The 23,722-nt window shown below is 39.1% G+C and overlaps 1 long non-coding RNA gene across 1 annotated transcript; it reads left to right on the plus strand.

Moving 5' to 3' along the window:
• The first annotated feature begins 145 nt into the window (after positions 1 to 145).
• On the plus strand, positions 146 to 21,975 carry LOC135288301 (uncharacterized). Its single transcript, XR_010351495.1, has 4 exons — positions 146 to 280; positions 626 to 1,006; positions 19,866 to 19,987; positions 21,777 to 21,975. It is a non-coding gene; the product is annotated as an uncharacterized LOC135288301 (long non-coding RNA).
• Positions 21,976 to 23,722: the final 1,747 nt, after the last annotated feature.

Consider the following 23,722-nt stretch of genomic DNA (forward strand, 5'->3'; position numbering starts at 1 on the left):
CACAGTGATACAAATGGCTAAGGTAAGTCAAGTCTGGCATAAGCATAGTTGTTGTTGTGAGATATTCTGTGATGTTTCTTTTGTTGTTACACCAGACTTAAGAGTTGCTGTTGTATTCTTTCTTCACATGGTGTTTCACCCAGGTCTTTGAATGAAAGCAGGCTCCAGAGGGCACTGATCTCTAGACTGATATGCCTAAACATATCAGTGTACCTGCTGCCAGACCTCCTCCCCATTCCCTGAGATTTCTGCATTATCACTTCTTTTCACAAGTCTCTTGGTGAGGATTTCTACTTTCCTGTAAAAGTTTGCTGGGGTGGGAGCTGAGGCCAGCTCATTCTTAGTATCAAGTGGTGCTGTGGTAGGTAGATATTGCTGAGTGTCAGCCAAACAAAACTGATGCTGTTTAAGGCTATAAGTCATGGTTTCTGACAGCTGTTTGCTTACTGGTGTGTTCTGTTCACCAAGCACATTTTGCATGAGTTGCAAAGGTGATGCTATCAGTGGTAGTAAGTGCACTAATCGTGGTTGAAATGCACAGGCAGCAGCAGAGCACCAGTGCAACAGATAGAGGTGAGGGGTGAAAGTTATTCTGATGTTTAAATGGAGTTGAATTCTGTTTCAGGATCTGTGACTGAGCATTTCTGACCTGTAAAGGAGAGCTTCTGCTGCTGTCACGCATGCTGGCTGCACCCTTATCTCTTCCTTTGCTCTCAAGGCTTAACCCTGTTGACTTCAGCACTGTGGAGCAAGCTGCTTGTCACCGGCTGCAGTCAGAGTACATGTGAATGTCCTCCCTCACTGCACCTGCCAGGTGTATTGGAATGAGGTTAAGTTGCCACCTCTCACACCCATGAGACAAGCAAGTGACTCCCAGGCAATAGACTGAAGCTGTGGTAGTGCCTCCATACAAATGTGCACACCTGGCCAGCTGGAAGAGATCTGTGTCATCCTCATGGGAAACACCACTATGGTGTGGTGCCACCTGTCACTGTGGGTTTGAGAGGTAAAATGCATTCTGTATTTAGAGATTTTCTTAAGAAACTATTTGTGGCAATTGTGAAAGGCTGGTGTAGCTTTCTAAAAGTACCTAAAGACAATAATTTATGAATCTACTGAAAGAAATGGCTTTTTCCTTCACAATTGCAACTGACATATATTAATTTATTTCTTTGCCCTTTACCAAGGTGGTTCACATTTTATTTATGTCAGGTTCTTTGCAGCACTAGCCAGCCATTTTAAGCCTGGGAACACATTGCATGGCCAAGCTGGATTTTAAAATGCCTACACCTTGGTAGAATCATCAGGTTTCTCCCTTACAGAAAAGCTCTGCTCAGACTTAGACTGGTTGGGTACCATGTGCCCTGCAGTCATGTGTGTCATCTCCTCTGTATGCCTCATTCTCCTTTGCAGTTCTTTGTTTCTGCCATTTCCCAGTCTTTTTCACTACTGGTCTGGGCACACAATGACTCTGGAAGACCATAAGCAAAGAAAATTAAAATTATGTGCCTTGGATTTTGCACCAGCAGGCCTCAGTTCAGTTTCAGAAGTTCATTGTTATTCTTTTAGTATGATAGTGACTCCCTCAGCAGCTCAGACAGCAGCAGCAGATGGGCCTAAGAGTTATGTTTCTGAGCCTGCCTGCCCCTCCTTGCTCTTCCTGTCTGTTTGAGTGCTCACATTTTGTGTTGTAAAATCACACAGCGTGTATCCCGACACTACCCCCAGCAGCAACAACAGAAAAATCCTGGGACCCACAGAAAATGTATCTGTGGGACCAAAAGATATCTCAGGATCCCAGGATCCTGCTTTCTGTGGTCCCAGGTTGCATTCCCTAGTTAAGCACCATCAATATCAATACTTAATGGTATTCTCTAAGCTTAGGCAGTGAAGAAAATAGGGTTGTTATCTATCAAAGCACATTTTAGTTTTTGACAAGTAAAAAGCAGCATGGGGAATGCAGTAAGTCTGAAATGAAAGCCTAAAAGAAAACTCATATAACATCTGGTGTCATTTATCCCCTGTTGGCCTTCCATAGTGTGATATGATGAGCTTGTTCTGATTTAAGATCAGATGATTTGGTTTGAAAGAGGGGAGTGGGGGATGCAGGCAGTCTGGCAGCAAATTGGGATACAAAATCTGCTCAAATAATTGGAAACACGACAGATTTTCCTTAACTGATGCCAGTGGCATCTTAGTTTATCCATCTCTCTCAGCTGAATTTGTTAAGTGCATTATCTTATTGGTTTTAAAGTTTTCATCTCACTTATTTGCAGGGGAAAATGTGAGCAAATCAGTCATGATGGATTGCCTAATTTTCTGGGCTGAATAAACCAGTTTTATAAGACTGTTGATTCCTGGGTTATTAGTTAATAGAAACATTTATCAATTTCTTTATAGAGAAAGGGAAAAAAACTTTAACCAATGATTGCATTTTAAAACTTTCATTAATGTTTCCACATAATGCTTAGTGTTGGACATGAATATGGTAATCACAGTTTTAAGGTTGGCTTGAAGCAAATTTTTTTCTGTCCTTCCTCTCTTCTCTTTTTTCTGTAGAAATTAGGGAAAAAAAGCCAAGCAAAAGGATGTCATTAGATTGGTAATTATGGTGAGTGTTCTTTGATCAAGAAAAGGGGCAGAGGAAGAGAAAGATCATTTACTAGCTAGCAAATGCAATGCCTGTATCTATTACCAATTTTCTCTACATAAACAGGGCCTGATTCTGTGAGTTTGAACCCTTATGACCTATCAGTCTCTGTCTTCTTCTTGACTCAAGTGTCAGCTGGATGTTAACCCTCACTTCTGTGTGGCTTGAGCAGAACATTGAAGTTGTGCCTAAAGATATTCCATGAAGCCTTTGAGGTACCTAAAATAATACACTAGTTTTTGTATGGTTCATAATGGAAACTCTAAAAATGTAGGTATGCTGAGAGAGATCCAAGAGATATAATCTATGTAGTGAGCCTATTAAAAAAAAAAATAAAAGCAAACCAGTTCCTAATGAGAAAAACTCTCCCTTCAGTCTTATGGAAGTGTCATCAATATTTGTTTTTAAACGCAAAGTCTGCAAGCAGATGAAGACGCAGTGGGTGATATAGCCAGTGTACTGCATTAGATGTGGCACCATACACTGCCCCAGCTGATGCTCACAGGAACAAAAAGATGTCATCTTGCTCTCATTGAGGTGTAGCTTGCCCTCACCCAGGGTGTAGCTGTGCCTGATATCCGCACGTTATAAAGCCCTTTGCATAAAGGGCCTTAATATAACTAAGAATCTTTGCACATTGATCAAACCGAAGTATCATTTAAAAAGACATCAAGTTCAGAGCAAGAATACATCATGTGTGGACTGGTGAATAATGAACTCAATGAACTCATGTTCTAAATGAGATGCAGGATGTCCATTAAATTTTTTTTAACACCTCTATTTCCCTTTCCATCTCCTTTCTAACATCGCAGATACCTGTGCTGAGCAGCGGTTCCAGAGGTGCAAAAGACACTTCCTTCAGAATAAGAATGAAGGGAGTTAAAAAACTTTTATGCAAGTAGACTTTGCTGTGAAATGTTATCTTTTGTTAGTTCAAAGGTTTCTGAAGATATAAATTCTTCACAACTGCCCTGAGGTACTGAGAATGTAAATTGAATACTTTACAATTTGTAGACTGTTCCTGCAGTAATGTGTATCTCCTCTGTGAGTGAGTGTTTAGGGATTTTTCAATTACTGTAGTCTGAAAACTCTCTGAGATTCTTTAGGGCAGAAAAAGGCTTCCTTCTCAAAGTTGAGTCACTGATGTTCAAATTAGCTGCCAAAAGCATTCTAATGATCTGTGTTCCAGATTTTGCTAAACAGGGAAAAAAATTGGCCCATTTCACCAGGGGAAAGAAAAAAACACCCCAAGCCCTTCCTCCCCCAACCAGAAGTATTCAAAGGTTAGGCATTTTGCCAGGGTCAAGAGTGAGATGAATTGTTGACAAAAAGTACACCTTGTTCGATAGGTCAAGGTCATTATTAAGGGATTCAAATGAACTTCTTTACATTTCCAGGGATGTAGCATATGTGTGGCCTCCAGGCTCACGGTGTTGTTTAATAGCTTTTGTGAAGCTGTAAGTTAAATGATAAATTGGTTGAATATGTCTTTAAATCCAGTCCATTCCAAAACTGCATACAGTACTCTTACACTTTTATATACTGTGATCAAATGCACTTTACAGAATATGGTACAAATGGTCAGAAATACCAGCATTATGCCAGCTGATTATGATTTAGCAGTGTTTACAACAGACTACTCTTGCTACAGTTTATTGCTGCTAAGGTCAATAACTAATACAGTTTAACAACTATTGCATCTCTAACAAATAAAAGATCCCAGCATATTTCTAAATGCAACCTGCATCAAAAATAGTGCAGGTAAAAACACTGGGGGTGATGGAAGTCTATAATATTAAGTAACTCATTAGGACATTAGGAGGATTTTCTGTGGCAGCCAGCAGGGGTGACCATCCTCATCCCTCTGACCAGGTTTGAGCTGCTTTCTGTTTTGAGAACAGGTGATCTACCACACCAGGCTGCAGTATCTGTGGGATCTTTCCTAAACCCACGTACTGGTCATTTACTTCCAGATGCAGCAGCTGCGTAATTAGTTCCCAGATGAGTTGACACACTTCATGTGCTGAGATTTGGACTGCTCATGTGGCTTCTGCATTGGTCATTTGGAGCCACTTCTGACACAGAAAGTGAGGAATGTTCTCTGAAATTAGAAGGCAGCAGGTTAAAGTGTGATGAGAGGGAATATTTCTTAGAATCATGGAATCCTTTAGGTTGGAAAAGATCTCTAAGATCATGGAATCTGATTGTTTACCCAGTACTGCCAAGTCACCACTAAACCATGTCCCTCAGTGCCACATTCACACATTTTTAAATACCACTGGGGCTGCGGACTCAATCACTTCCCTCAGAAGCCTTTTCCAATGCTTGACAACCCTTTCCTTGAAGAAGTTTTTCCTAATATCCAATCTAAATGTCCTCTGGCTCAATTTGAGGCCATCTCATATGGTACAAGTGGTAACTGATGGAATTAATTGCCACCAAGTTGCATTTGTGAGAACATTCCAGTTCTGAGAGCTGTAAAGGAAGAACTGAGAGAAAAACTCAGTTGTATTTGAAAACTGTTTCATTCCTGTAGTCTTCAAAATGTTCAGCCTTAATCTGACTTTGTTTGAAAACATGTAGTGAATATTGCCAGTCTCCTCTCAAGATTTTTTCCTGCCCCTGAACCTGTTGGTCTCTGACTTGTATTCTCTGTTCACAAACCTTGTTTTAATTCAGATCCTACCTTTTACAATCCAAAGATTCGCCCTTTCCTGTTTCATTACTCCCTATCCACCAGTATTAATTTGTTCCACTGCATGCTTTACTATTTAGCTTTGTGAGATTTTCTAGTCATCCCTGAGACTTTGCAGCCATTTAAGTTATGCAAAATGTGTATGCTTTTAAAACAAAAAGTATACAGCCTGCCCTTTGCAGTCAGTTTATGAAATGGAGTTATTGCAAATGAGACCCACATCTTTGCATTGTATAAATTCAGTTCACAGTCACTGGTGAACTTCTCTTCCCTGCCTCCAGTTCTGCCAGTGGCCCATTTCTGTACCCCCAGTGGGCTGGCGTGTTTCTGGCCATGCTGAATGTGACACCTACTCTTCTCTGCAGATCTGCTAAGGGTCAAAAGTCCTGCAGCGTGCTCTTCATAGACCATCTGCACTATGTCTAGCTTTCAAGAGTGTGATCCACTGGGAGGAGATTTCTCTGCATAGGAATTCTTCATAGGATACAATGAATGCATAATTAAAGAGGATTTTAATGCAAGGAAGTAACAGAAACACAACTTTGGCCATCCTGTCAGAGCTTAGGCACAACAGAAGCTTTACTGTGACTTTGAAGAAAAAGTCACAAATGATAATGATTCCTTAGCTGATCACTTCTTAAACAAATTATGATGATTCCTCATTGATAATGTGGGAAACAGGGAAATAAGGACACTGACAATTAGGTTATATGCCGCAGTTAAACCCCATGAGACCCAGGACATAAAGAGGCAAGAGCGGTTTGGTGAACACACAGCAGCCACAAGAGTATTTTCCACATGGGTTTCTTTGCAGCCCAGCTTTTTAATCCTGGGTCTTTGCCTTTTCTCCATCACTATTTAGTTGCACAAATTATCCAGGATAAACTGAGTAACTGGGCCAGATTATGCAGTTTGATGTGTTTATTTCTGGGTGAGCAGTTTCTGGGATCCGTTAATGTTTCCCGGCTGGATTACGGAAACGCCGAGTTTCCCCCTTTCCTGAACAGTTCGGTGTTGCTCCCCGCTGGTCCCTTGCCGGCGAGGATGACATAATCTGCCGTCGGGCCTGTTCCCTGGCAACCATCCCATTTCTTGGCTTTTTCCAGCTGAAAGCCAGTCTGAGTCACCCTGCACATTTCCAGTGTATCAAACAGACATAGGCTCGAGTTAATCTTGTTAGCACAATGAGGCAGTTTTCAAACATTGCAGCAAATCAAATCATCCCTAAGGACCGGGAGGGAGGAGAGGGCGGAGGGAGGGTGGGCGAGAAGGAGGCAAAGGCTAACCATCAAAGGTGGAATAAGCACAGAGGGAGCCTGGCTTCTACCTGGACAGAAGGCTCTTCCATCAAGGCACAGCCAGATCCTGCTCTTCCCAGTGCCACCTCCCTTCCCACTGGCCCCGCATCCATGCCGTGCTCAGAGCAGAGGCAGCAATGGGCAGCAACAGTGAGAGAGCTCATCTATCTGCGAGGAAAGAAGCAGCTTTGATGGTTCCCCAGTGGATGTAATTGTGCTCATTACTGCCCATTTACATTTCATCACTCGATTATCGCAAATGCCTCATTACTGTTGATAAGGGTTTGCTGTTGAACTACTTGCTAACTATTCATTCCTGAGCTTTGCTGTCATCAGGCAGGAGAGGGCTGGGGAGGGCTGGGGGAGCAGGGGGAGCATTGAGAAGACATGAGGAGGGGGAGGAGAGAGAGGAGGTGAGAAAGGTCTTCTATCAGATTTGATTAAAGGCTGTGATTTAAATCGATATTTAATAAAGTGGCTGCTGCCACATAACGCGTGCAATTCCCCATGCAGGCAGAATCATGAATCCAAGGGCCTTGCTGCCTGCTACATAACTCAATTGGGTTTTGTGCACTGGTCTGGCACCTGTGTCCCTGAGCACAGCGCCTCCGAGGTAATGGGTTTATGAGCCGATGAACAGAGCTGATAGGTTCTAAATGGATTAACTAGGTGTCTGCAGCCTAGTGATGAATACATCAGGAGGGAAAAAAAAAAAAAGGAGAGATCGAGAGAGAAAGGAAAATGGAAAAAAAATTGTCTGCATAAGCAGAGAGTGATAGAATGTGTTGACAGACACTGTGGCTGTCACGAACCCCACAGGGTGAAACACTGCTCAGCTCCTGTCGGTCAAGGGCTCTCTGAATAGTGGGTGAAGACAGTAGGCAGCAAGGCTTCACAAGCCTGCAGGTGACAGGTAGCATCACCCTGCTGCTGCCCCAACAGCTGCTGCAAAAGGCTAAAATGGAGCATGACTCACCTCACAGCTATGGCAGGTCTGGGATTTCCTCGAAGGCACTGAATATGCCATTTCGGCTGGTGGGCCTGTCTTCCACTATGGCTCAAGCACATGCTCCAGCCAACCTGGGTGTGTATTTATATCCCTGGGAGTGGGTTATTGTTGCTATTGTTGTGGTCTCACAGTGGTTCCTCAAGCAGGGTTGGATTTCTGCAGTGCTGAGCCCTGCACACAGACACCCAGTGTAGGGCACTTCCTGCCCCTAAGTGTTTTTTAAGTGAATAAACGACAAGAGCCATGAAGGAAGTATTATTGCATTCCCAGATGGGAGACAGGAATTGATATATTAAATAATTTGCCCAAGATTCCATAGGAGAGCTGCAAATTGAAGCCTAAATTGCCTAGGTCTAATGCCCTAATGGTGGAGTCATCCTTCCTTCTGTGGGCAGGGCCATGGAGTCTCAATGTCTATAAGTGATCTACAGAATATGTTGTAAGTGGAAAATAAAATCAGATAGACCTTAATGATGACCTCTGTTCACTACCATTAGGCTACCAAAAGTACAGTGTAAGGTTGGAGGATTTTGTGGTTTACGACTTTTCTACCACCCCTCGTATTGACTAAGAAGATACATGTTTTGTAAGTGCCATATTCTGCCACAGCACTGAAAGAAGAAAAAGAAAAGCCACGTCATGATATGCAGACATTACACAGATAAATGAACCAGTGTCTGTATCTGCTGCCACAGTTACACAGGAGTTAACCACACTGGTTTGAAGTAGGCAGCTGTTTTTGAGAATATGTTGCCTTTTTACTAAAAATTGAAAACTGAATACTTTTATTTGAAAAATACTTCCACTGTGCTCATGAGAGTTATATTTTGGATTTTTATCCCACCATTGTTCTTGCTGTGTGATTCTCCCCAAACAGATTACATTGCATATAATTTTCACCTCTTGCTGAGCTGCTGCAATGAATTATGGAATCCATTGGTTTCCCATGGGACATGAAGTCAGAAATATAAGTACCCCAGATATTTCAAAGCTGAAATCTTTGGTTAAAATAAAAAAAGTAAGAAAGGAACCTTTTGCAAGAAGTAGCCAATTTCCCCCCTCTTTTTTTTTGTGAAAAACTGAGTATTTTTTAGCTGTGAATACATTTAATGTGGAACAGGGTAGACCTAGCAGATAGCTGCTTACTATGTTGTTGCACATAAACTACAATTTAATACCATTGTCTGATCATGTTAAGCCCTGATTTCAAAAGTCTGTCCAGCCAGTGTGCATCCAGGAGAGTGAATTCTCTGAGATATTGCTCTGCACCCATGTTTACTGGTTGCTTTTTACATTCTTGTCCCAATTTTTAGTAAGTCTATTTCTGAAGGAAAAAAAAATTACTGGAATGAGTTACTTTTTTTTTCCTACAAAACAACTTCTACAACAAAATAGTATGCAATTAGGGTGGCTTGAATCATTCAGTATTATTCAGACCATCTGGGTTAACTATATAAAGCCATCCCAGCTATAGCAGACTTCATTCAAAAGTATTATGAGAAGAAGAAGGTTTTTCTGTAAGGATGCATTTTGGAAAAGGAAAAGAAAGTTTTAGACATGGAGACAAATACATCCATCAGCAAATGATGAGGTAACAGTTGGTTCTGTGTAAGATAATGCAAAAAAGCTCCAATCATAATGCTTGTCTGACTCAGTGAATTTGTAAGGGATTACCTTCTCATTTTAAATTCACTGTCTATAAGCCAGCCAGATCTCAGCTACACAGATATCTGAAGACTCTGGACACAAAAGCTCTTTCTGAGTTCTGAGGTCTCTGTTATCTGTGACAATTAAAGATACAGTAAATGTCATGATTATACATAATAAGTCTACGGTAAATGAAAAGCCATTGGTAACAACCAAAATTCATCTTATTATGCCTATATGTCTTAACTGTTTCTTCCTATTGGTTAGTTCCATCTCACAAAAACAGATTAGATTACAGAATTTTCCCCCTGAAATTTAAGAGGAAAAAATAAGTGAATCAACCACTGCAAACAAGAGGTTACCCACCAAAAGGAAAAAGTACTCTAATCTGAAAATACCAGTGTGACAGACATCCAATGCACTATTACTTGACTCACCATGGAGGGATGTGTTGTGGCATGACAGGACTAGTGATAATTTTTTAATGAAATTTACATGGTCAAATTTTTTTGTTTTGCTCAAAAGTTTACTGTCCAATTGCTAATGTTCTGCCTCTTACCAATACCAATGAAAATTCCTGCTTGGTACTTGTCCAGTTGAGTTGTGGCTTAATTTCACAGATAGATCACTTGTTCCAGCCTTAAAAACATGCATGTTGCCAACACCCCTACCATCAGTTTCTCCATTGTACATAGAGTTATAAAAATGTACACACTCAGGTCAGTGTACTCAGCACAGAGAAAGAAGAAAGAAAATGTAGCTACTTCTATTTGGTTGATCAGGAAATACCAAAATAAAATGTTATAGGGAAACAAATAATGTATCATTGTAATTTTCGGTGCAATTTGGAAAATGTACAAATATTTTTTTAAATATTTTTGTGTCAGAGTAATTCCTTTTATTAAAAATATCAATTAAATATTTCTGCCCTGTCCCCTGACCTGTCTCCCTGTGCCTTCCCTCCAGAATAAAAAGACTGTTATAGAGGAAGAGTAGTTGCCTCCTGGCATTAAAACATGGACTGTGTGCATCCATCTGTTCAATGGAAATCATAGACCCTTGAGTCACAAGAAATGGTGACTCAGAATCAGAGGGAGATGACCTTCAGAGGCTCTCTGTCAAGATAGTTCTGATGCTTTTGTTGTTGTTCGTGATCCCTGAAGATTCTTTCTCCTGCCTTCTGAAGGGCCTTAATTTTTGTCCTCTGGTAAATTGAGATCAGTCAGAAATATTTCTTTCAAAGAGGTAACATGCCATAGGGAGTCCTTTAACTGTGTTTAGGAAAGGCTCTCCTCCATCTCTTGCTGCTCTCGGTGGTTGTCCTTTTGTGGAGAAGGTTTTTGGCCACAATCCCTCCAGTTCGGCCCTACAAAGTCCTCTCAGATGCTTTAACCAGCATTCACATCCTCTTGTTCATCCATCCCTACAAAAAAAATTTAATGTCCCGTCCTTTCTTGTCTAACCCCACAAAATATTAAGTATACATGTATGTAAGTATATTTGTGTTCTGAGGAGTGGCCCGTGAGCAGTTTCTTCTGTTGTGAAATTTTGCACCACTGAGATGTGCAAAGCTGCCTATAAAACAGTTTAGGGTGCTGAGCACTCACAGCTCGTACCTCCAGACGAGCTGTGAGGGTGTTCAGCTTGCCTGGATCTTGGCCATGGGGGATAACACAGGAAGGATTTAGTCATACCTCATCCAAGAAATATTTTGCAGATGCAGCTCAATGAAGGCATCTGGACCAAGAAAGATAATTAAACCAGGACAGAAACAAAGACAAACTCTTTTCATAACCTAAAGAGAATTTGACCAATTGAGTCCCTTTGTTTGTATCAGCTAAACATTCGTGTGTAGAAATCCAATGGTTAGGATAAATATTTGGTGCCTACTTGGTAATATTCATGAAATGTATTTACATGTTTAGATTTTTCCAAATCTGCATACCTAAACTTTAAGCATATGTGCAATCAACTTCAAGTTTTCCAAACAAAAAAAGACCAAGAAAGGGGGGGCAAAATAGCATCTGCTGCTCAGCTAATCAAACCACCCAGGGAGATTGTCAATAAACAGTGCAAGGACCGGGTCCTCCTGCCGCTCCTTATTTCCTACGTGTCATATTCCATAATGGCACTTAACTGAAAGCAGATCATTGAAGACTGCTAACAAAGGGTTGTTGCTTTTTGGTTTTTTATTTAAGAAAGGCCAAAATGTTGTTGAGTGGGAAGCACTGGCAAAACACCGGGTTGAGGAGAAGAAAGCGTGAGAAGCAGCTTCCTGATCATCAAAGTGAGAGGAGGGTAAAGAGTTCCTCCAGGTGTGAGTCCCCTGCCACCACTGGAGAGACCCTGGTGGGGCAAAGGGAGATGGAAATGAAGGAATGAAGTTAAGAATGGGAATCAGAGGGTGAGAGTATTTAACTGTTTTTTGCCTTTGTTCCAAACCTTTCAACTCTTTTTTAGCTGGCAATAAGTAATTAATAAAATAACGTATTAATTTATTTTTAATGAAAAAATTACTTTTCACCAAATCAAGTCTCTTTTACCCATGAACATCAATAATTTTATCAATGATTTTTGGTAAGCTTTTCTATCTTATTTTTTCCCCCCTGCCCTCCTGAGGAGAAATGGGAGAGGAGTGAGTGGCCAAGGGCAACCTTCTACAGAAGGAAAGTCATGATAGCAATATATAAGAGGATTTCCATGACAAAATCAATTATAACATTTTTGAATATCTGGAGGCAGTCTATGACTATATGATATAGTTTACAATAAACATCTGGAATAAACCACCCAGTGTGTGTTCTGAAGAAAATGCCAGCTCTTCTTGGCATGTTTTAGTATCCCTTAAGAAGAGATACTGGCCATCTTATTTAATAGGCTTTGTGCATGTTGAAAAAGAAAAAGTGATTTCTATCTGTGTTGTTAGAGCAACATTTTGAGTGTATGGAGGGCTGACACCTTGAATTGAAAAATATTATATTATGCAATGTGCTTAATGTTATATGCTGCTTAGAACTGTATCCTATATGGGATAAGATAGAATAGGAAACATGCCAATATAGGGAAAGGTGAGGAAAAAGGGTGACAGCTGCTTTATCCATTACCATTTCATACTTACAACAGCCACTTTTGGGGTTTTGTTTGTGGTTTTTTATTTTAATTGCTTTTAAAAAAAATTTTTGTCCTTTTTTCCCCTGCCTTTATTATTACTGAAGATAAAGCTGTCTCATGCTTTTATACAATGCATAACATACAAACCTGTCAGCTTGTATGTTATGTTAGGTTATGCTTTCCCCTTGACTGGTCGACATGTGGTAGAGATGCTGTTACATTAAAATTGGTAATGCTGGAAAAACTCAGCATAAGTAGGGTGGAATGTGATTGGGGTAGGAATAATGGGTATTTTCCCAGTATAATTGTTGCAGGATCTCTCAGTCAGAAGAAAGCCTGTGCCAGAATGGAAATGGTAGCACAAAGAGTCAAAACCTGCTGGCAATGGATGTGAGGTGTTGCTTTCATTTCTTATACCCAGGTTATGTGCTGCCAAACCTGGGGCAACAGCTCTATGTGACCACGGGCAGCGCATGGCAGTACCGCTGAGCCTTTGTAATCCCTTTTCCATCAGATCAGGATGTGCCATTCTGTGCTTTTTGACATGTGGGCTGCAACGGGGAGTTTGTGCCTAAACAGCTTTTATTTTGGTGTCAAACCAACAGGTCACTCTATCCTTCAGTTGCAAAATGCTGTAACACACCAAGGAGCTTGCTGTAAGGTTGCCCCACACTCTCTCACCCTGGTTATAAGCTGAGCTTAAAGCAGTAGCCAAGATGTATAGAGAAATTACTTCAGATTTATTTACAGAGATTCATTTGTGTTGAACTAGCAGTTTTCTATTGTGTCAGCAACTCTCTATTGCATTTATTTGTTACTGTGACATTAGGCAAGAGTACAATCCTATTAAACCTGTACATTACATTTCACAGAATTGTAAGCCTTTTTTATTTCACAGAATGAGAAGAAATATGAATTCTTACTGCTGAGAATTCCTGATACGGCAGTCAAGACTAAAAATACTGTCACTCTCAGAGTAGGAGCTTGGTGAGGTTTTTTAAGCCAGTGTATTTTTTAATAATTGAATACCTAAAATAAAATTTACTGGATTTTTCCACTCCACGGTATGACAAGGAAGATACTTAGACTTCTATCAGTGAAGAATGGAGAGGAAAGTTATCACTCTGTTCTTTTCAGCTGGCATCTTGTCTAGCAAGGAATTTCTTTGTTTTGAGTTTGGCCTCTGTTTTGAAGGTAGAACCACTGATGCAAGGTTTTGAAACTGATCTGTTAAAAACCCGAGTTTAAAATGGCAATTCTTCCTAAGCCCATTCTATGTAAGATACTCTGAGCATTTAGATGGTTACACAAATATGATGGCCCTGGGATTTGCCCACAGGTCCTCAGGGCCAGCTGAGGGGCTCATTCTCATGGATCCTGCAAACACCCTCAGCAGAGACATGCTTCAGAATATGCTCAGGTAGCAAAAAGCACTCTGTTGAATCATTGTTCAGTATTGCTTTGGTTTTCTTCAGGGACAGGAACATTTTGAACTAGCAGTGCAGGCTGAAAATTCCATGTGAGTGAATGACCACAGAGCATAAACCTGCTTCCTTTACTTTTTGTGAATGCCTTGGGCATAGGAAAGAGATCATGATTGGAAAAAGAGTGTTTGGTGAGACAGGCATTTAGCTTTGTCCTCATTTAGAGTATAAATGGAGGAAAAATAATATTCCTGCAAATCCCTTCCAAAAAGGGAGAGAATGGGGAGCCAGCTTTGCAAGTCTCTTACTACTGTGGTAAGAGTGCATGAGATCAGAGCCTGTAAATGCAGCTTTTTTTTCTGCTAACACTATCAATTATTTTAATTAATACAATGGATTCACTGGAAATTATAAAGAAATGAGAACTTGAATTTCACTGAAGACAAAAGTCTGTGGTACTGTTTCAGACTCTGGATGGGAACCCAAAAAATTCTAGTTCATTTCTTGTTTATGTCATGCTTTTGGTGTCACCTTGTACAAATCTTTGTGCCTCTACCACTGTTCTATCTCCCATAAAAAGGAAATAATACCTCCTCCCCCAGAGATGTTTTGTAAGGATGTGTTTGTAAAGCACTTCAATATTTTTGTGATCAATCCTATTGAATTTCTGGGGATCAAAGACCTATTTGCAAAAGATTATAGGATCTGATTACAAGTTCTGTTCAAATATTTCTTTACTGGCTATTTTATTTGCTATGATATAAAATTTGTTGAAAATTTCACTCTGCCAACAATTTCTATACTATTTGTAATACACAGCAGTGCAAAGTTAAGTTATGACAATTTTTGTCATAACTTTAAAAAAGTGACTGTTGTAAAGGTTTTACATGTACTTCTCAATATGAGATTGTTTTCAGCAATATTAATTTTCTGAGGCAAATTTTCCATGAGACTGCACTGACTTACACCAGCTAGAGATCTGGTCTGTTGTGTCTATATTAATAATAATTTTACCTGAAGTTGCAGTAATTTTAAATGTTGACAGCAAGGCTATTTGTTTTCTGCCATGCACTTGTATCTAGCAATGCCTGAATATTTATATCTTTGTCTCAATTTAGTACCAAAATAATGTGACAAAATAGTGTTTAGTACAAAACTGTTGACTCAATTTAGTTATAATTTTTTTTACGGGTAATTCATTATGCAAATGGAAACGACTGAACATGTGCTCTATTATTAATTTTTATCCTTTTCAAATGTGCAGATAGTCTTGAATCCTAATTCCCATATGGAATAAATAGTTACATCAACACACATGTTATTTGCAAACCTGCATGCTGTGAATCATATGTGCTAACATGGTCATTGTTTGAACAGTTGAGATATTGGATGGCCTTCAAGACCTTAGCTGGTGAAAAGTTGGAAGTATGAGGAGTTCTGTGAGAGTTAAGCAAGGTTTATCGAAGTTCAATGCTGAAAAAATAAGATGATCCATATTTGCTTTTTGGTACTTCTTGAGGTAATTTGCAATTTTTTATTTGGCCAAATATTTGCATTAAAATATATCTGTATTTTTGCTTCTAGGAGAAGATTTTTATTCATTCTAACTCTCTAATGCAACATAAAAACACTGTGGTAATATCAAGTTCTAGCTATGGTGAATTTCCTAGAGTTCAAGTTCCCTGTGGAAGCATGAGTGCAGGGGCCACCAGAAAGCAGGGCTGGGGAGAGACATGGGGTCCTCAAGAGTGGGGCACTGGCAGGAAATTCTAGGAAATTCTAGATAATTCTGTGGCAGCGTGGTGAGTCTGAGCTGAGGCATGGCTGAGACAAGATAAAAAGAGTTCTCTAAGGCAAAGACAAGATTTTGAAGCTCTTAAGCAATCCAGTATGACCAAGGTCACATGGCAAAGTTTTACTTGTTTGTTGAGGGTGAGTGAAGAAAGAGAGGGCAGGGTTTCCTGCTTATTCCAGAGTTCAGGCTGAGGTTTGAAAGCATTTCCCATCCCAGTGTGATTTCAAAAAGTGAGTCATGGTTCCATGTGTCCAGCATGAGACACCTGAAAAATGCCAGCTCAAACAAGACCCTGAGTGTTTGATCTCTTTAGTGTCAGTCATCTCAAGATGGAGAAGAAACTTGGAGCTGGGAAAGTAGTCAGAGTTTCTACTCCTGTTTGAAAGGGTAAAATCAACAGTTTGTACTGGCTGTTTTTCTAATCTATTATATAAATATCAGGGCATTCCCAATTCCCTGTGCAATAACCCTGTTTTCATGCACAGGAATATCATATCTTGAAGGAGAACATATTTAGCAGCAGACACCACTGTAGGTTTCATATTATAAGGAAATATTTTTAAAACTTCTTTCTGTCATTTTTTTTTTTGTTTTGATCTAAAGTATATTTTACATTACAGTATTTTACCACGGGTGTCCTGGTTATTAATGTAAGTTACTCTAAATATATCTCTGTTTGTGTATGAATACACTATTGTACAATTGATCTCTATTGAAAAATGTGAGGCTATATTACAGCAGTGTATTTTCCCTCCAGAGCAGAACCTTCTTCATCAGCATTGGACATCATCTGCAGATGGCAGATCATGAGAATGAAACACCCTAATATGCCCCTTAGTGAACTGTATCTTTAATTTTCTTTTTTTTTTTTTTTTTCCCCCATGAGTTATCATCATCAAGCATTTTATGAGGACAGGTAGAGGTCAAGTTCCTTGAATTGTGCTGATGGCAAGTCAGGAAGATTTGGTGAAAGTTGTATCTAACACAAATGTATTCATATTTACAACACTGGAAAAGAAAATCTCAAGTTTATAACCAAAGTTAGAGACCAGATTCAAAGTCATGTTTGGCTAATCTGTAATCTATCTCTCCTCACCAAAAGTGGTGACTTTTGTTATTGTTTTTAATATTTTGACTCTGAGCTCTTTTCAAGGGGTGTGTGGATGTTTTTGTAAATATTGTACATTAAATGCTAAACATGATGCATTTTAACAAGAAAAAATATTTTAAAATCTGTGTGTTGCTTTTCAAGGAAAATCTTGTGTTTTCTAAAGAGTTAAATGCATTAGTAAATGCTGATGAACAGAGAAATATAATGCAAAATGTAGGGCGCCTTTTGTAGATTGAGATGGTTGTACTTTAAATCTCTTAACATAATAACTATTGTAACATTGTTTTGAAATGTTTTGCAGAATTTTGTAGCTGAGAGAGAAATAATCCAGAGCTCAGGGAAGACAGAAAACATCTTGTGGTACAGTATTGTAGGAAGGCAAATTAATATATGTGAATGTTACAAAGTTGAGATAACAAGTATTTTGTTTCCAGTGATAAAAAATGGAATAGAAGATTTATAAAATAAGATTTATAAATAAGATTTATAAATTTTAAGATTTATAAAATAAAAAGTGACCTCTTAGTTTTTAATACAAAAACATCTGTATAGAAGAAAGGCTGGCATTTAAAACGTCTCAGAAATTTGTATCTGATCATTACTAAGTTTTTGGTCATCAGTAAGAGATCAGGCGTTGTTAATATTTTTTTATGCAGGAACACTCAGGATCTGGCAATAATACTCCGGTTCAGAAGCCACATTGTGGTGACAGCTGGCAAACACCTTCTTAGTGTCTGTCCCAGTGATACACTTGGAACATGTGCTGGAGGATGAAACAGACACAGTGTGGACAGCTCAGAAATCTTCCAGTTTGTCATTTATTTTCCAAGATGAATTCAATTTTTTTGCTACATCAAAAAATCACCAAAAAGAATAGCATGAAAGACAAAAGAACTGGCCAACAATTGCAATTTGGAAACAGTGTAATTCCCCTGTGTGTTTCTCTGAAAATTGTTCCTTTAAGAATAACAGTGTTGTGTCAGCAGTCTCTAAGAAATCACTGTTAAGTTTCTAAGATGAATGAGTCTAACTGACATAGTTCAAAAGAGAATGAACTATGTCAGTAAATGGTGAGGTGTCATCAAAGAGGCCAAGAAGACTGCAAAAGTTTAAATTATCACCCTTTAGTAACTGTCATGATGTAAAGAGCTTTTTTTTTTCTTTGCAGTTTATTAGCATTCTCATTCTTCTAAAAAAGCCAGGTAGAAACTTTGCAAGTATTGACATATATTAAAGTTCTTCAGAATTATTCCTGTTCCATAACTATCTTGTTTCAGGGAAAGTATATAGTTGAAAAGTGGAATAATTTCTGTGCCACAGATAGCACATCTGTCACTTACATGTCATTCACTTGGGCCTGCATAAAGGTGATCAGAGAATTTCCCACACTTCCCACCTTTGTCCAGAGATATTTCTTTTTAAAGCACTTTGTCATGTCTTTCAAGATCTATGTTAGTGGTTGTGGAAATCTAAATGAAGTCTCCTTCCTCTATTTATTTTAACCCAAAATAAAGGCATATATGTGTGTATATGAAAAATAAATATTATTAATTATAAAATAGTCTTTGTAGATATGTTTCAAAGTTGAGAATTCCCAAATAAAACAATATTCCCAACAGCATTTTCCTCATTTAAAATTATTCATATGCACTCCCCAGAGTACTGCGAAAGCAGATAGCAGAGGCTTTTTATATACAGCGTATAATTGACAAAATCAGGTTCCCGGCATTCAGATAAAAGGGTGTCCCATTTCTGCTGGATCCACTTTTGGAAAACCTGTGATGTGTTTTTTGATTCACTCTCTGAGAGCTGTTCTCCGAGAAGGTATGGGATAATTTTGGGGAGAGAAGAGACTCGTGTTTCAGGAAAAGTGATTGCCGCGTACCCAGAGATCATCTGGGAGCCAAGTAAAGACAGTATGTGTGTGGTCTGAGGTCAACTGTCCCCATTGTTCAGCCTAGTCTGTCTCTCAGTAATGAAAACTAGTCATTCTGCAAGCTCTGCCTTTATAACAGAGCCAAGAATAGAGGGTGCTCATTTTAAGCAAGCATCTCACTGATGCTCACATTTGCCCCCACTGAATTTCATGGATGCTAAACTATAGCTTCTGAAAATGCTGCCTTCTTTTCTTTCCTGTTCTTCCCTCTGAGAAGAGGCAGGGAAGAAAAGGTGTTCTCCTGATGTGAGGAGGCAGAAGTCTTTTGCTCTGGAAATGTTGGCAGGTCCAAATCTTTAAGCTGGAGGAAGGTTGAGGCTGAGAACCTGGCATGCATGGTGCTGCAGACACCAGAGGCTGGTTCTGCCTCTGGAGCAACAGCTGCTGTACCTGGAGCTGAACTGGGGTATGCTGCATTTTAACGTTTGTAATCTTCTGACACTGTGTCTGTTGCTTTGGAGAAACAGTGAGCTGTGAGTAAAGTTTTTTAACAGTTTCTGTCAAAAATATTTGGAACCTCAAAAGCTATTGGTCTTTAAAAGTAGGGAGATATTTTTCTGGAAAATGTTGCAAGGCCAGGAGCTAATGCTGTTTTATAAATGTTTTTCTTCCTTATGCAGCACTCTGAAGGGGTTAGGTTCAGTTTTGAGCATTACCTCAGACAGTTTTCATAAACAGATTTTGAAAGATGGTGGCTGGGTTGGATTTTGTTGGAAAATACTGTTTCCCTTTTGAGAAATTTTATTCTAAATTATTATTTGAATATGTGTATTGGAGCTTGTCATCCTAAAATCCTTGAACACATAGACACCTTCCAGAATTAGAGAAGATAGCACATCTCTATGTTTAATAGTCCTGATAGATTTTTCTTCTAGGTTCACTTCTAATTGTTCTTTTATCCCTTTTATTATTTCTGGCTCCAAAATTTCCTGTAGAAATAAGCTCCATATTTTAATTGCATGTCAAATGATAAGGTATTTACTTCTGTTAACTTTAAACAGGCTGTAATAATTTAATGTTCTTCAGAATGAGAAACAATTGTAATTGTTACCTATTCATTCTCTCCATGCCATTTGTGGTATGCTTTACTTTTCTAATACCATAATTTATTTCCTTCTGAATTGGTAGAGTCTAATATGTAGTACGTCTTCCACACTGCTCATCAGTAGCATCATCTCTCTTTTTCTAGGAGACACAATGCCACAGGGAAGTATTTTAAAATTACACCTGTGTTGTCCTGCTCTGTACCAAACTTGAAGCTGTGAGTGGGAACAACTCATCTGATTTCAAGAGCTTTGATGCAACCTAAGAGTAAGGATAGTTCTGTGTGTACTTTTCTCTCACCTTTTAAGTTTTAATGCATTAGTGGAGCAGAATATTTGTGGTGTTCCGAGAGGAGTGCAGGCCTGATTCATACACACCTGTCTGAACAGTGTGGGGGCAGTCACCTTCTGCAGTTACAGCAGTTTTCCACAGAGCTTCAAGGGAGCCTTGGTGATGACCAGTTTGCAAAAAATCTAGTGGTTAGTGTATATAGGGAAGTGTGAGTTTATATCAGATATTTTATGCCAGATTCTGCTTTGTTTTAAAATGACATCTGAGTAAAGGAGGTGAAGATCAGTATCACAGAAGAGTGAGAACCTTGAAGAGCTCTCCTGGTGCCATGTTTCACTATCCAACAGTTTGGCTAGAGGTTTGTTTGGGTCAGGCTCCTTGCTGGAGTACCCAGGCTCCAGATGCACTCCCCTGGGGAGCTGTATCCTGTGACAATTGGCATTAACCACACTACAAGTGCCAGTGTGAGCTGGCTGGTGAGCAGGAGGCTTCTATAGCAAGAACAACTGCAAAAAAGGAAAGATTCATAAGACCTGGCAAACAGAGATTTCACTGCCATCACAGCCTGCTTCAGACCAGAATTTCTGCTTGTTTTAAAGCAAAAAGTGTTGTCTTTTTATCACAGCTGTAACTCTAAGGCAGTAGGTGAAAATGCTTGGAAGCTAAGAAAGTTGGATAAGTGCTTGTTCTTAATGGGCGTTTTTCAGAACTGTGTTCATAGAGATGTTATTCATCATTAATATGATGATGCTGTCATTCAGTATCATCATATTCATACTGATGTTATGATTCCTATGTTCAACTGAGCAAGAATTCACTGCATTTTCTGCTATGCACTTTCAGTGAAATAGAAATATCAGTTCAAATATTTTGGAGAGTTAGATATTCGTTAATTAATAATACATGAGTAATCATGTATTAAGGTCTTTTTCTGTCATCTGAAGGGAGCAGAAGGAAAGAGGAAGAAAAGTAGGGAGAAAACTAATAAGGTGAAAAGTTGGGTGATAGTTTTCATTTTACTTGAGGGGGAGAAATGCAGAACATCATTGAAATCAGCATTTTCTGTCCTAAGGGTTAGGTTTTACCTATGACAGGCCTTTTGTCTAGATCTACAGCAGTGAAATGGATCTAGTTAACTTACTTGACCATAATAATTTTTAGGCAGACAGGAAAACGTACTTGCCTAAGAACTCCAACTGGCTAAAGTGGTAAAGGATTAAGCCCATGGATTGAGACCAATACCTAAGATTATTTTTTCTAGAGTTGTGGTTGTTTGTATGTTTGCATTGCATTTAATTTCTTCAGCCCACACAGCAGACTAGACAGACAAAAGAAAAGTAGATGTGCAAGAATGCCACCGTCTACTGAAAAATACTGTAGGTCTGCCCTCTTCTGGGCAATAGGGTTCCAGAGTCTGCTGTGACACGTTTTTGGTTTCCCTCATACTATTTTCTAGCCAACTGCGTAAGTTTTGTAGGCCTGTGAGCTGAGACAGCTCTTCATGTCTTCTCCTCCCTGTTATCTCAAACTGTGAGTCAGTCCTCCTTGCACCTATTAGAAATTAACAGAAGTCAGGAATTAGGGATATGAAGTCATCAGCTTGCTGGGAAAAGATAAGCTCTGCCCTCCTTCATTGTGTTCTCCTATAGAACTTGGAGTGCTCCTGAAGCAATGCTTTGGGATATGCTTAACACAAATCCCAGTCTCTCCATGTATTGAATGTCCTGCCCAGTCTTGAATGTCATAATACAATGTCTTCTCATAGGTAACATAAATATCTGTGTTAAGCCTGGATCAGAATAAAAGAATCATAAGGAAAAAGAAAATCCAAAGAAGGAAATCTCAAGTTAAAGACAGCATAAGGAAGTAATCTCTCTAATTATGATATGCAGTTTCACCACACTCATTCTGCATCCAGAAACCCAAAATGAGCATTTGCTCAGAGCCAGCAAAAGTTAACTCTTCCTGTCCGTTCCATGGGTAAGTGAATATGAAAGCATTTCACTGTGTAGTTATTTTGAGATCTTCCATTCAGTCACTTAACACATACTGATTCTCAGTTACAACCATTTAAAATCCTCAGTAGTTTTGAAAACATTAAAGTGGGGGGTTTTTGTGAACGTTTCCTGCTCTAGTCTACCAGACACTGGATCCACCTGGACCCAGTCACATTTACAGGGCTTTGCAGTAGATTTGGGGTGCAGCCTGTAATGTGAAATGGCATGGCTGGCCTGCCTGGGTTTGCTCGGAGGGACATTGTTCAGGGCCTGATTGCTGGATTATCCCGGTGTCTGTGAGGGATGTTTGCCATTCCACATCACGGGCTGACATCTTGTTATAATCTACCTTACTTCTGCATGGTTTGTGAAGACTTGGCAGTTTTCTTCTCACTTAGAGAGTGTTTGTGTATCAAACCTCTGGCTGTGGATGAGAGTGCCTGGAATTAAGAACATTTGCACCCCTCATTTTCCTTTTGTGAAGCTCAGTTTTCACAGTTGCTTTCCAAAAAGACAATTTGCATATTTCATCCATTGTTAGTAAACAGATTATAAGGCATTTGTTTGTGTGCTAAATCACAGCAAACTGTGCTTTGTGAATCTGATTCTCATCTCCCCTTCATTCTAACCTGGCTTAACTCCATTGATTTCAGTGGAATTACTGCTGATTTATGTTGTGAAAGTGAGGGGAGAATCCAACAAGCAAATTTCCCTTTTGCCATGAGCGTGCCAAAAGAAGTCCTAATTTACCATTGTGGATCTCTTCCAATACGGTGCTGGCTTAATTTCTTTTGAATTACTTGGCTGGAACGTTACTGCAGTGAATCAGGCCCAGGATTCATATAATTATCTTTGTGTGCTTCTTTTTCCTCTTTTTTTTTTTTCTCTGTGTATATTACCTCACATGAAGACTGAATTTATTCTCTGCTTTGCAGGTGACTTGCGTATGGCTCTATAAGGAAATGCATTTTTTGAAATCACAAGATCAGTTAAACAGATAATGGCTACTAAAACTGGGAATTCCAACACAACAAATCTTTGTTTCTGGTTATGTCATACTATCTAAATAACCTGTAATTTCTCCCCAGCTTTTTACAGTAGTATCTCAATGTGTACTATAATTATGGAACAATTTTGCTGTAACAAGGTTTTAGTAGTGATGTGAAAATGCTGCTCTGCCTGTCCTTTTATCTTGAGAAGGATATACATAACACAATATAGCTAAATGTGTGGTAACTGCTTATTCACACATAGCTTTATCTAGCAACAACTACACAAAACTTAGTTTTCAGCAGCCTTTTCTGGTTTTTGTACTTTTACATACTTGTAAATACAGTCTGGAAATTAATATGCCTGTGATATAGTTAAGAATAAAATACAATACAGATGAGTCCATATTTTAAAACTCCAAGTGAAACATAGACACACACTGATAAATACCATATTAAAATCAATATAAAACACTGGTAAGAGTAAGTGAAAGATTCAAATATTATTAATCTTTGGCAGAAAGGAGAATTTTCTGTTTGTATGAACAAATTATACAATTTTGCATCATGCTGTTTGCACTTACTCTAGGCAACTTACAAACACAATATTGATGAGGAAAATCTCTTCCATGATCCAGGTTTCTTTAGTAATGGGTTTTGTACACTTGACAAATCAACAGGGTTTACACTCCTAAATTACTGAAGTGCTTTGAAACATTTCTTCT

The sequence above is a fragment of the Passer domesticus genome, chromosome 1 (genome assembly GCF_036417665.1).
Source record: "Passer domesticus isolate bPasDom1 chromosome 1, bPasDom1.hap1, whole genome shotgun sequence".
Taxonomy (NCBI): domain Eukaryota; kingdom Metazoa; phylum Chordata; class Aves; order Passeriformes; family Passeridae; genus Passer; species Passer domesticus.